The sequence below is a fragment of the Onychostruthus taczanowskii genome, unplaced genomic scaffold (genome assembly GCF_017590055.1).
Source record: "Onychostruthus taczanowskii isolate IOZ18803 unplaced genomic scaffold, ASM1759005v1 scaffold1, whole genome shotgun sequence".
NCBI classification, from domain to species: Eukaryota; Metazoa; Chordata; class Aves; order Passeriformes; family Passeridae; genus Onychostruthus; species Onychostruthus taczanowskii.
The window spans coordinates 3,770,801-3,783,028 of NW_024496525.1; positions in this window are offsets into that span (position 1 = coordinate 3,770,801).

A 12,228-nucleotide genomic window follows, 5' to 3' on the forward strand; every position below is an offset into this window, starting at 1 on the left:
CATGTCACCTTCAGGGCCCCCCAGACCAGCAGTGCCAGCTCCGGGGGCACCGCCCGGCCGGACCTGCCTCACCGGAGCCTGCCCACAGCCAGGCCCAGGGGCTCGCTGTAAGCCCAGCCCAGGGCCCTCAGCCAGAGCCTGCCCACAGCCAGGCCCAGGGGCTCGCTGTAAGCCCAGCCCAGGGCCCTCAGCCCCTGCTGCCCTGGCGCGTGCTGGCCCCCAGCTCAGCCATGCCTGTGGAACATCTTGGCTCTGAGCCTCCGCCTGTGTTTGGGCCGATGCCCTGGCATGGCCTGTCCCCATGGCCATGATGGAGCTGAACCCAGCCCCGTGGGATGGCTTTTTATCCAGCCCTGGCCCAGGACCACAAGCCTGGTCCTGTCAGTGGGACCCAGCTGTTGTATCTATCAGCAGGACAGGCCCTTCCATCCTGGGGATTTCCTTGGGCCCAGTGCTGCAGGAGCAGCCGCCATCCTCCTCTCCATCTTGGATGCAGGAGCTTCTCCATGCACTCAGTCTTCATTCCAGGACTGCTGCCATGAGGAAGGGTTGTGGCTTTAGTCTGTGGTCACTAGTGCAAAGCTGTGCTGTGACCAACATACAAGCAGGTGAGTAGTGCATGTAATGTGACTCTGTTCTATGCCAGCCAGGTCACACCTTTGCCTCATGATTGTTTTGTGGCCCTTGAACTTCCCAGCTCCCTCATACTCTCAGTTCTGCCTGTGGAAGATAAAATCACAGAAACACAGAATATGGCAGGTTGGATCCACAAAGATCATTGAATCCAGCTCCTAGCCCTGAACAGAGTCATCCAAAGCTGTGCTGTGACCAACATACAAGCAGGTGAGTAGTGCATGTAATGTGACTCCATTTCTATGCCAGGCAGGTCACACATTTGCCTCATGATTGTTTTGTGGCGCTTGAATTTCCCAGCTCCCTCATACTCTCATTTCTGCCTGTGGAAGGTAAAATCACAGAAAAACAGAATATGGCAGGTTGGATCCACAAGGATCATTGAATCCAGCTCCTGGCCCTGAACTGAGCCATCAACAAGAGTCATACCATATGCCCAAGTGTATTGTCCAAACAATGCTCTTGAACTCTGTCAGGCTTGTGCTGTGACCACTTTCCTGGGGAGCCTGTTCCAGTACCCAACCACCCTCTGAGTGAAAAGCCTGTTCCTAATTTCCAGTCTAAACTTCCTGACACAAATTCAAGCCATTCCCTTGGTCCTGTCACTGTTCATCACAGAGAAGAGATCCATGCCTGCTCCTCTGCATCCCCTTGCAAGAAAGTTGCAGACTGCAGTGAGGTCTCCCCTCAGTTTTCTCTTCTCCAGGCTGAACAGACCAAGTGACCTCAGCTACTTCTTGTACGAAGGGCTTCCCCTTGACACCCTTCATCGTCCTCATGGCCTCCTTTGGACACTCTCTAATAGATTTATGTCTTTCTCATATTGTGGCACCCAAAGCTGCACACAGGACCACAGGTGAGGCTGCACCAGTGCAGAGCAGAGCTCAAGCCTGTGCTGGTAGCGTGGCTGTCTCTTAACTCCCTCCTTTTCCGTAGCTCTCTTTTGGCCCAGACTAGGTAAAAAGCCTTGATTGGTGAAATTACTACATGTACCATATTTTAAAGACATAGATTTTGTTTTCCTACTTCTTTTTTAACTGATGGGTTACTGGTGGTTCCCAAGACACTACAGATTACTTTACCTGAAATTCTTCCATTCCTTCTGTTAACAAGAAATTTCTTGGTTTCTCTCAAAAAGTATCCAATATTCCCTAGATTAATCAGGAAAACTTTAAATCTAACATTTTTGTGTCTGCAAATAATCTCAATCTTTCATCAGTTTTATACAGAAGATCCAGCTCAGGTGATTTCTAGAAAACCATGAAGTGACTGTCTGATTATAGTGATCAGCAATACAAAGGTCCCTTTGGAGTGTAACAACGGCTTTTCTGATTCACTCTCCTGAAAATACAGTGCCAAGCTCTGCATGATCAGAAAGACACACAATAGTCATCATCCATTAGTCACCAGTTCAAATGTTTTATTTACAGAACAAAATGTTTTTTGTCCACCAGTTCAAATGTTTTATTTTCAGTACAAAACCTTTTAAAATTATGTACCCATTTTCTTTATTACATATTATATGGAATTTTATGGAATAGCTAGACCAGGAGAAACCAAAAACCTGCAGTTTCTGAACATGTATCACATTCAGAGAAGGAAGAAGCCTGAAATTCTCACTTTTTATCTCCAGGCAGATACCAGAGTTAAGAGTCATGTAGGAGGAAGAAAAACTGGCAGAAGATCTAGATATGAAGATTGCCTAGTTCTGTGAGTGAAGACAGAACTTGCATTCCTGAGTACAGGAAGACTCTCAGGTAACTTTCCACAGCTAGTATTTTTCAGTAGGCACTTGGAGTGTTTTACTACTTTAGGATTTTCCCTGGAGCATGGAGGGCCAATGTTTAGTGCAGTTTCTCCTCTCATTGTTTCTGTATTTTTCATCTGCCTTCCCAAATCAATATTCAGCCAAATCCCTGCAATGAGAGTCTGAAATTTTAACCAGACTTCCTGTAATTTTTCTGTGGTTAGAAATTTTTAGGTGTCTTAGGGAGGTAATCTTAAAGAGAGGGCAGGGGTTAAAATCAGCAATGTCTAGCCTGTTTTACTTTTATTGTTACTTCTACAAAAATGTAAGCAAAAATAGGATACAGGTAGAAAGAACCAGCAGTTCTTGAAGACAGTCTCTCTAATGCGTTCTTGCAAGGTATTGGCAAAAGCCCAGGCTATTCTGTTTTATTATGAGATACTCAATTATTGGTGTTGGAAGATAACCTTTAAACAAAATAATAAAAAAAATATAATTTCTTCTTCCCCAATTACCTGTTGCTTATATAGTAAACTACGCAGTGCTTGCACATCTTTTCCACTCTTCTGCAAAGGCTGGAGTCGTCTGTGTGGCAGAGAAAAAGATACTACTTTTGTGAAACTTTTGCTCATAGAAAGAGGAAGCACTCTCTGCACTTCTTCAAAGGAATTCTTGCAGTCCCTTATCTCTAAAATATTCTGACTTCTAGGGCAGTTTTGAGGTGATAGCCCAAAATATATTAGTCTGTCTTTCCCTTGAGATTGGCCTTCCCAGAATCCTTCAATTTCTCCTCAAAAAATGTACATTTTAAGTGCTGTTTAAGCACTGCTTAACGTTATAAAATCATATCACTCTTGGCAGGATGTACTTAAGACAAATACCTTTATCCAAATTTCTTTCCAAGTTATCAAAAATCTGAGTAAATATAAAAATCTGTAAATGTATAGTGGAATCGGAGAATAGGTTGCACAATGGCTATATTGTATGTCCTTGTACTGAGATGCCATCAGAAAGCTGGTGGTAAATTTACTCTTACTACAAAGCAGAAGAAAGGAATCAAGACACACTTTATGAAAGCCAGTCAGCATAGCTGGCTGTAAGTGCTGGCATCACACAATGTAAATACAATTTTATTTAACCCATCAGTTTGTTCTCAGCTGTACAGCAAGAGGTTATGGAAAGGGTCCCAGGAGAGTCAGATATGCAGATATTCTCCTGCCTCTGAAATAGACATAATGACCATGCTGATGCTAAGAAGATTGCAGGGACCTTCTGAGGAGGTGTCTCTAGAAAAAACCTGTCCTGTCATATGGGGGTAGGTGGAGGTGGTCAGGAGCCAAGGCCTATGCAACTGTTGTCAGAGATGGTATGGGTACACTACTTTGAGGTTAGGTATATTAGGGTTATCAGAAAGACTTCCTTTGATCAGATTCTGACAAGCCTTGTCTAGTTGAACATGTCCTTGTTCATGGCATGAGGGGCTGGACATGATGACTTTTAAAGATCCCTTCCATAATAAAATAATAAATTATTTTATTATTCATTAGGCCAAATTCTTTCCTGAACTTGCCTGAATTTAGTGCGTATGCACTGATCCCTTCTCAGTAGGACAACTTATTCTGAGTGTCAGGGAAAACTTCCTGATACCAGTTTCTAGACACTCTAGGTGACAGCAATATCTTTGGTTTCACTCCCAGTCCCATTATCCTGTTTTCACGCTAGCACTTCTACTAGCAGTGAAATATCAGCTGTGACTCTTCATGATGCCTTAGCTCTTAATTTGGAGCAATTGCTTGGATGAAAACTTTACTGTGGAACAGAGAAAAAGACAGCTATTTTTTTAATGTTGCCTAACTTAATACACCTTGCTGTTCATGACAGATTTGTGTTAAATGGTCCATGTTGCTCTGGGATTTTGTCAAAGCAATCATAAACGTACAGGTAATGGAAACTGTCATTCATTCTGTATTGCAAAATGTAAACAAAGAGATTATTTATCTCAGATGTCTTCAAACACCCTTGTCTTGTATTACAAGAAGTAGAGCACAGAAATATGTGTGTGTTCAGAACAGCGTCCAAAGACTTTTGTCTCCTTACCATGGCTGCATTTCAGGGAAACATTCCTAGTGAATGAACACCAACACTTGTGCAAGCTGTAGTAGTACCCTCCTACAGGACCTTCTACCTTATGCTTCAGTTTTTCAAGTCTTGACAAGTCTGTAGGTGATGTGGTTTGGTATTGGTGATTGTCCCACTTTGGGGGGAATTTGGGGGGGATTTTTAGGGGGGGGGGGGGGGGGGGGGGGGTTGGACCAGGTGACTTTCAGAGGACTCTTCTGACATTTTTTTAACTAAGTACTCTTTGACTATTACTTATCAGCACAATGGCAGCATTTGAGCAGAGAATGTGATATGCCAAATAAAGCATACAGGCATTCAGAAAACTTTGGTCTCTGTTTAAGGGAAAAAAATGTGGATGGAGTTGAGGCAATGAGAAGACTAGTTTTTAAAAGAATGAACCAATTTGTGGGTAGATAAAGAATTGTGGTCTGATGGCTAGGATCCAAGGACTGCTCACCTACACTATATCAGTAGTCAATAAGTAAAATGAAGGAACAAAAGATTGCACTAACTTCTGACAGCCCCATTCTTGATCACTACATTTCTGTTACAGCTAGAGGAGCACTGTCAGAAGCTTTCTAGAATTATTATAGTGATTGGTGCCAGCATTATTTTAATTATTGCACTTGAGTCACAGGTGATTGAATTTTAAGAATTGAACTACATCCATACCTTTCTATAACAACTCACCCTTTGCTCTGGTGCTAGAAAATTTCAGACTGGTCTGATCTCTTAGAAGAAGAGAAACCACATTATTCCATATTATAACCTCACTGCAATGGGCTCAGACTCAAGCCTTTTGTGGAGTCTGAAGGCAATTACGGAATATCTGTCCTTTTTTCCCCTTGGAATTCAGAACGTGCACTCCCAATTTTTATGCCTAGTTGACAAATGCATTTTCTTATGTGTGTGTGTTGCATAATACACACCTGGAGGTATATCCGCATCTGTAGAGGTATGTGACAAGATAATCATCTTAGCATGCAAAGAGTTGACCTTTGACAAAATCCTCACCCCAGTTTGACTGAGAAATGCTCATAAAGCTAGGAAAAATGAAACCTTTTTTTTCTTTTTACTTTTTCTGGGACCTTAATGTGTATGCTTTGGGCTTTTGGAAGCACTCTTCTAGCAGCTGTTTCCATCAAGAAAGAAAGTCATTGTTCTTGTCTGTCCGTGGCCACTGATGTGCTCATTGTGAGGTACTCACCGTCAAGCATGAAAAGGCAGCAACCCCAGCATGTGTGTGGGGGTGTGCATAGACTTTCCACAACAGAACAGAATTTTGGTCCCTGTTTTAGGCTACCAGGGCAGAACAAATATTCTTAGTGAGAGAAGATGATGGTGTTCTGTGGCTGCTGTACTGGGTGGCTGCATAGGCTGGGGCTGGGAACAGCAAAAAAACCCCTCTTTCTCCCTTACAAAAGTGAAAACCAGAGTTGATCCTCTCATGCAGAGGGCTGGGTCTCATTAACTCCGGTCTTTCAGGAGGCGAAGCATTGAGAACCAAGAAAAGCACATCATAAGAATGACAGAGAAGTAGAGAAAGGACACATGCAGATCAGCCACAAAAGCCCCAGCTGGCAGAGACACTGCACTCTACTTAGACAGGCTCTTGCTGGAGTTTAACAGCATTATCACTAAATGTTTATTTCTAATATCTGAAGTTTATTTCTAATAACTGAAGTTTCTCACTGTAGTACACACACACTATTTCTCATTTCTTCCAAACACAAGAAATTATTTCCTTTTCTTTGCAAAGGTTTCTTTTACTTGAAGACTGTTATGTTTCATATCAATCTTCTCTTCTTTAAGTCTAACAATTTCAGCTTTTACATTTCTTTTCAAAGATTTTAAAGAAAAGAAGTAATTAAAGCAGAAAAATTAAATGGAACATAAATTATTCCAAAGGTAGATCATGCTGTACTGAACTGATACCTTTGATAAAAGTTATTGTCTAGTTAAGAGGAATGCTATTGATTTAATTTTCTTCAACTCCAGAAGAACCAGTAATACAGTACCAGTTTGGAAGTCTCGCAGCTGAGAGAGCACTTCTGGTGAACACAGCAAAGACATACGGGGTCTTCAGAATGCAGACAAGCAATGGATGTGTGGTGTGATCAAAATGAAGGATTGAAATTAGAAGTAAACATTGGATGTAACATGTCAGACTTCTGAATATAGTGATTACAGCAAGGTAAGTTATTAAGATCTGAGAAGAGCACTGTGAATAACTGGTGTGTGAAGGGCAACAGTCTAATTGTGAATTTTATTTTTCTGAGGAACCATGGGGGTTTCTATGCATATTCTCCTTGCCTTTTTATGTTCTTTATTGAATATTCCTTTTTATGTGTAGCAAGTATATGTTACTTTCCTTCCTTTCTCCCATCAGGAGAGAAAATATTTCTCTTCCAAATTCAGATCAACAGCATCAACAGCTTTGTTTTGTGGTTGTGTGTGTGGGGGTGTGTGTGTGTGTGTGTGTGTGTGTGTGTGTGGTTTTTTGGTTGTTTTTTTGTTGGTTTGGGTTATTTTCAAGACTTTTGAAGGAATTTGATTATAAAATAATGAGAGCAAACCTTATTTGCATTGGTTATTTAAATAATCAAATTTAAATAGTTTTGAATTATGGAAAAGCCAGCTGGCATATCAACCATCCAATGATTAAGAGAGCTTATGCAGAGAATGCAGCCCAATGACTATTCCTGCTATCTGCTTCCAGAGGTCTTGCTGGTCTTTTATTAGAAAACCCTGTCAGTTCAACTGTTTGCCTCGACACTCAAACATATCAGTAACATATATGGGTATTATTGTAATTTTATTTTTTACATGGAAAATCTTATCCCTAGATCAAGTGCTGAAGATCACCCTGTTTGACTGTGACCAAGATTTTTACCCGCCAAATGTTTGTTTGAGACACACCTGCACTTAGAAATTTATCTCCAGGAGATTTAAATAAGTATCACCCATTTTCATCAGTTTACTTGGGACAAATAATACAGTGGTTTGCAGTGGTAACTGATATTATTATGCTACTGAACAACCATGTAAGTATGTTAATGTTTATCCATGTATGGAGGTAAAGGGTATACAGCTACTCTTACTTTAATCTTGTACAACTTTTTAATGTTTTAAAATTTTTTTCTTATAATCTTTCCCAAATTTTATTGTTCAGATTAAAAATGTTAGTTTGATTTTCACTAGTTACTTTTTTCCAATTAAAACTAAGTTTATTTGGTATTTTCAAAGCGACATCAAATGTACTGTGCTGCAGGTAACTGTTTTAGAAGATAAAGGATAAAAGACTGTAGTGATTAATGCCTGCTACAAATCATCATATGACAAGACAGCATGCATCCAGCCCTCTAGGCTCCAGTGTGTTATATTCTGGGAAAATACTGCATTTCAAATACTGACTTAATGAAACTGAAACTTTTCTCTGTGATACTGATATATGCTCTTTCCTGGCACCAGCTCCAGTACTTCTGTCTGTACTTTATGGATGATATTGAAGATTGGGAAGGGTAGTAAGAATACCAAAATAACTGAAATGTTTCAAAGTTACCAGCTGCTCTTGGTTTCCTTTTGTTCCTGTCTGTGTTCTACTTTGCAGAGCAAAGCTTGATGGCAGAAGTTGGTTCAATATGTCTGCAGAAGTGTTTAACAAGACTCTGGGGCTGGGGACTGAGTTTTCACAAATTCAAGCTGGAAAAAGGTGGCAATTTTTATTAGGGAAGACTCAAGTGATGGTGAGTTAAGATAGAAGAATAGAGGATAGATTCCTTATCATTAAAAACATTTTAATGTTATTAAAAACAGGAGAAGTGTGGAGAAGTGTGTTTTAGCCCAAACACACATATCTAGTTTCAAGCTGTAACTAAGTCACACGTGAGTTCTGCACAAGACTAGCCTAGAAAGTCCATCTCTTGCCCATTACATCTAGGAAAGCTTTTCCCAACCTAAAAGTTTCAGTAATTCCAGTAAGAAGCTCTCATAAATCTGTGAGGTGAACCAGGAGGGTACAAATATTGTTCTGGGCACAGGTCTTCATGATGCTACATCTGTATTGGGGTGCTTTATATCTTTCTAAAAAGTCTCTTAAGTCAGTAACAAGATGGATTTTCCAAATTTACAGAAGCTGTGGCATGTTGTAACACAAGGCAACACAATTGAACAGGCACTTTTCCCCTTTGCTGTACCTTCTTTTCCCACCACAAGTAGAAACAGAAGTAAATTAAAAAAATTCTACCAGAGAGCTGTTTTAAAAGACTGAGATAGAAAGATTCTCTTCAGTTTGCACCATGTTATTCTGTAAAAATATCAGCATTTACTTATTTCCTTCACATCTGCAACATGATCTGTTTATTCCTTTCCTGTATCACAAACATGTTGCCCCATTATTCTAATAAAAATATGAGACTAAGAACCCTCCTTATTTCTCTAATAACAAAGTCACATTTGCTGAAACATTGGAAGCTTCTGCTTAGCCTCCCTAATAAAGAGCATACTGCATCAAGGTTAGTCTGTTCTATTAGCAGTACTCCTTTGTAATTTAGGTCTTCTGGGTAGAAAAATTATTATCTGATTCTTCTCTAAGTATTGCTCTCCTAAAAACAGTCATAACTGAAAATAATTACCTGCATATCATACTTCTGTCACAGTTGCTTTTGATGGTAGTTTAACCTCTAAAGATAATGTATAACCGACCCACTTGTGATTTTATTTGATAAGGTGTTGTTCTGCTTCAGGGTACAACCTTAACAAAGGTTATCTGCAAATTATTAAATCTTATAATCTTATTAATTGTGATTGGCTAATAAAGTCAATAAAGTCCCTCATTCACCAGAGGATTTCTAAGTCACTGACAACAAAGAAACGTACTGGGAGGCAACTTCCAGTGAACGTCTGTTGGTTTTCTTCCATTTTGTTTAAATGTACAGTAGGTAATGTAGTGCTATACCTCCAGAAAGCACAAAGTCAGCAAATTCATCAAGAAAGTCACTTGTAGTTTTGCATTTTTAATTGCAACCATAGCACTTTTAGGCTTTACAGAAATTGAAGGAATCCGGTTCATGCTGTGGACTTGGTTAGAGTGTCGCTCTTCTCTTTGGATAGGTGAGTACTGGTGATATAGGTCATTAGGCAGTCACTGTGGCCTAGTGATGTGGTCTGATTTTCTTCTTCCAAAATGAACATTTAACTCTATTGTGGTCTGCAGAGTCTCACTTTTGAGGTACAAATGAGGGTGTTAAATGAACTAAAAGATAAGCCTAGGCAGAGCTGCTGATGCAGAACTACAGGACACTACTGTGACTCAAATTAGACTTAAAATTTTCATGAGCTCAAGTTGCTGTTAGTTTCAGTAGGTAATAAGTTAGGCTTGAAGTCCAATCCCCTTGCTGCCCATGACAAAGGGGCAGTTACAATACACAGGTTGCTGTGCATAAGACAGACCCATATTCTATTTATGCATTTGTTAGAGTTGAACAACATCATAGAATCATGGAATGGTTTGGGTTGGAAGGGACCTTAAAGATCATCTAGTTACAACCACCCTGCTATGGGCAGGGACTCCTTCCACTAGATCAAGTTGTTCAAATCTTCATCCAACCTGGTCTTGAACACATCCATTGATAGGGCATCACAGCTTTTCTGGGCATGCTGTTCTAGTATCTCACCACCCTCATAACAAAAAACACCTTCCTTATATCTAATCTAAATATACCCACTTTCAGTTAAAAGACTTTGCCCCTTGTCCTACCACTACAGGCCCTATTGAAAAGTTTGTCCTCATCTTTCTTACAAGCCTCCTTTAAATACTGGAAGGTCCAATTCAGTCTCAGTGGAGCCTTTACTTCTCCACACTGAATAATGCCAACCCTTTCAACCTGTCTTCACAGGAGAGATGCTCCAGCCCTCTGGTCATCTTTGTGGCCCTCCTGTGGACTGAGTCCAAGAGGTTCATGTCCTTTCTGTGTTGGGGTCTCCAGCGTCGAATACAGCACTGCAGGTGAATCCTGAGCAGTGCTGTATTCGACGCTGAATGGTCTCCAGCGTCGAATACAGCACTGCAGGTGGGGTCTCAGCAGAGCAGAGCCGAGCAGAGAAGGGCAGAGCAGAGAGGCTGAATCCCCTCCCTCACCCGCTGAATAGAGCAGAGCAGAGAGGCTGAATCCCCTCACTCACGCCTCTGGCCATGCTGCTTTTGATGCAGCCCAGGATACAATTGGCTTTCTGGGCTGCAAACACACATTGCCAGCTCATGCCCAGCTTGTCATCCACCAACACCCCCAAGTACTCCTCAGGGCTGCTCTCAATCATTCCATGTCCAGCCTGCCTTTGTGGTTGGCATTGCCTCAAGCCAAGAGCAGGACCTTGCTTTTGGTCTTGTGAACCCATGACATTTTCTGAGGCCCACTTTTCAAGTCTGTCAAGTCTCTTTGGATGGGAGGGGCTTCAGGCATCCCCTTGACAAGGGTTATTTCATAGTATCATCAGTGAGAGAGTTAAGGACAGATACTTAAAAAATATTTCCAAATGCATTCTATTCAAGTATTTAATTCCTTTTTCCATCTCCTTCAATTCTTCAGTCAATGTCAATCTCAGGGCAAATCCAATGCACACACTTTCATCTCTTTGAGTACTTCACATATGCACTTTTTTCCATCTTTACGTCACCAAACAGCTCTTGACACCCAGACAGGCTAGAAGTGAAATGATTGCATTCCACACCAGAAGAGGTAGAAATCAATGTATTTGACATCAGTGACTGAAATGTCTCAGAAGACCTTCTCTGACCTTTGAGTCAGACATTTTTTGAAGTAGAAATTGAAAGGTTGCATAGTGCAGGGACAGGGAATGGATGAAGGAAATTGTTTAAAATAAAGGAAGTTTTAACAATTAAGGTAAAAGTTACTCAGCCTAAATACTCTCTTCCCTTTTTTCAGAAGTCAAATATTGCTAAGAAAAAATTCAAACTTGCTTGCTGAAGAAAGACCACAATGTGCCGTGTTGTACGTATAGTATTCAAGGATACACCTTCTTTTTATCTGAGCTAAGGCTTTGAGTAAACAGAAAGCAATAAACTCAGCCAGACTTGCACAAAGCTGTATCCAGCAGGAAGCTGCAGAGACAGAAAGTGTTGTAGAGGTAATTATTTTTTATCTATTCCTTTTAGAAGAGTAGTAGGATCCTTTTTTTTTTATCTTCTAGGTGTTTTGTTAGTAAAAACTTTTGTGTTTCCTGTTTGTGTTTTAAAAGGCAATGAGTTTTGATTCATGTTTAGTGATGTCATGAGAAATTGGCTTTTCAACTGATCTCCTCAGATGCAGAAATAATTTTGCAGTTGTTAGCATTTCCATGTGGTTTGCTAGTTTTCTTACTTTGCTTCCTTAATTGCAGTGGGAAAAAGATTGCAGAATTTAAGCCAGATATCCAGGATTAATTCCTATTATCTGGGAAATATTATGTGTAATATTATGTAAAAGAGATAGACAAATCACATAAGAAGCTAAATGTTTTTTAGATAATAGATTTAAAGTAGTAGTTTAAGCAAGAAATGTTGATATTGTTTATAGACTCATTTGAACTTCATGGCTTATTACATTCTGTATTTTCTGTAATTTTGTTCTGTCTGCTTTGATCAAAAACCAGAACACAATCTCATTTACCTTCTTCAGTTTCTTCACTGATATCTCAAATTCTTGGCCTGAAAACCCTAGAAAAGCTTC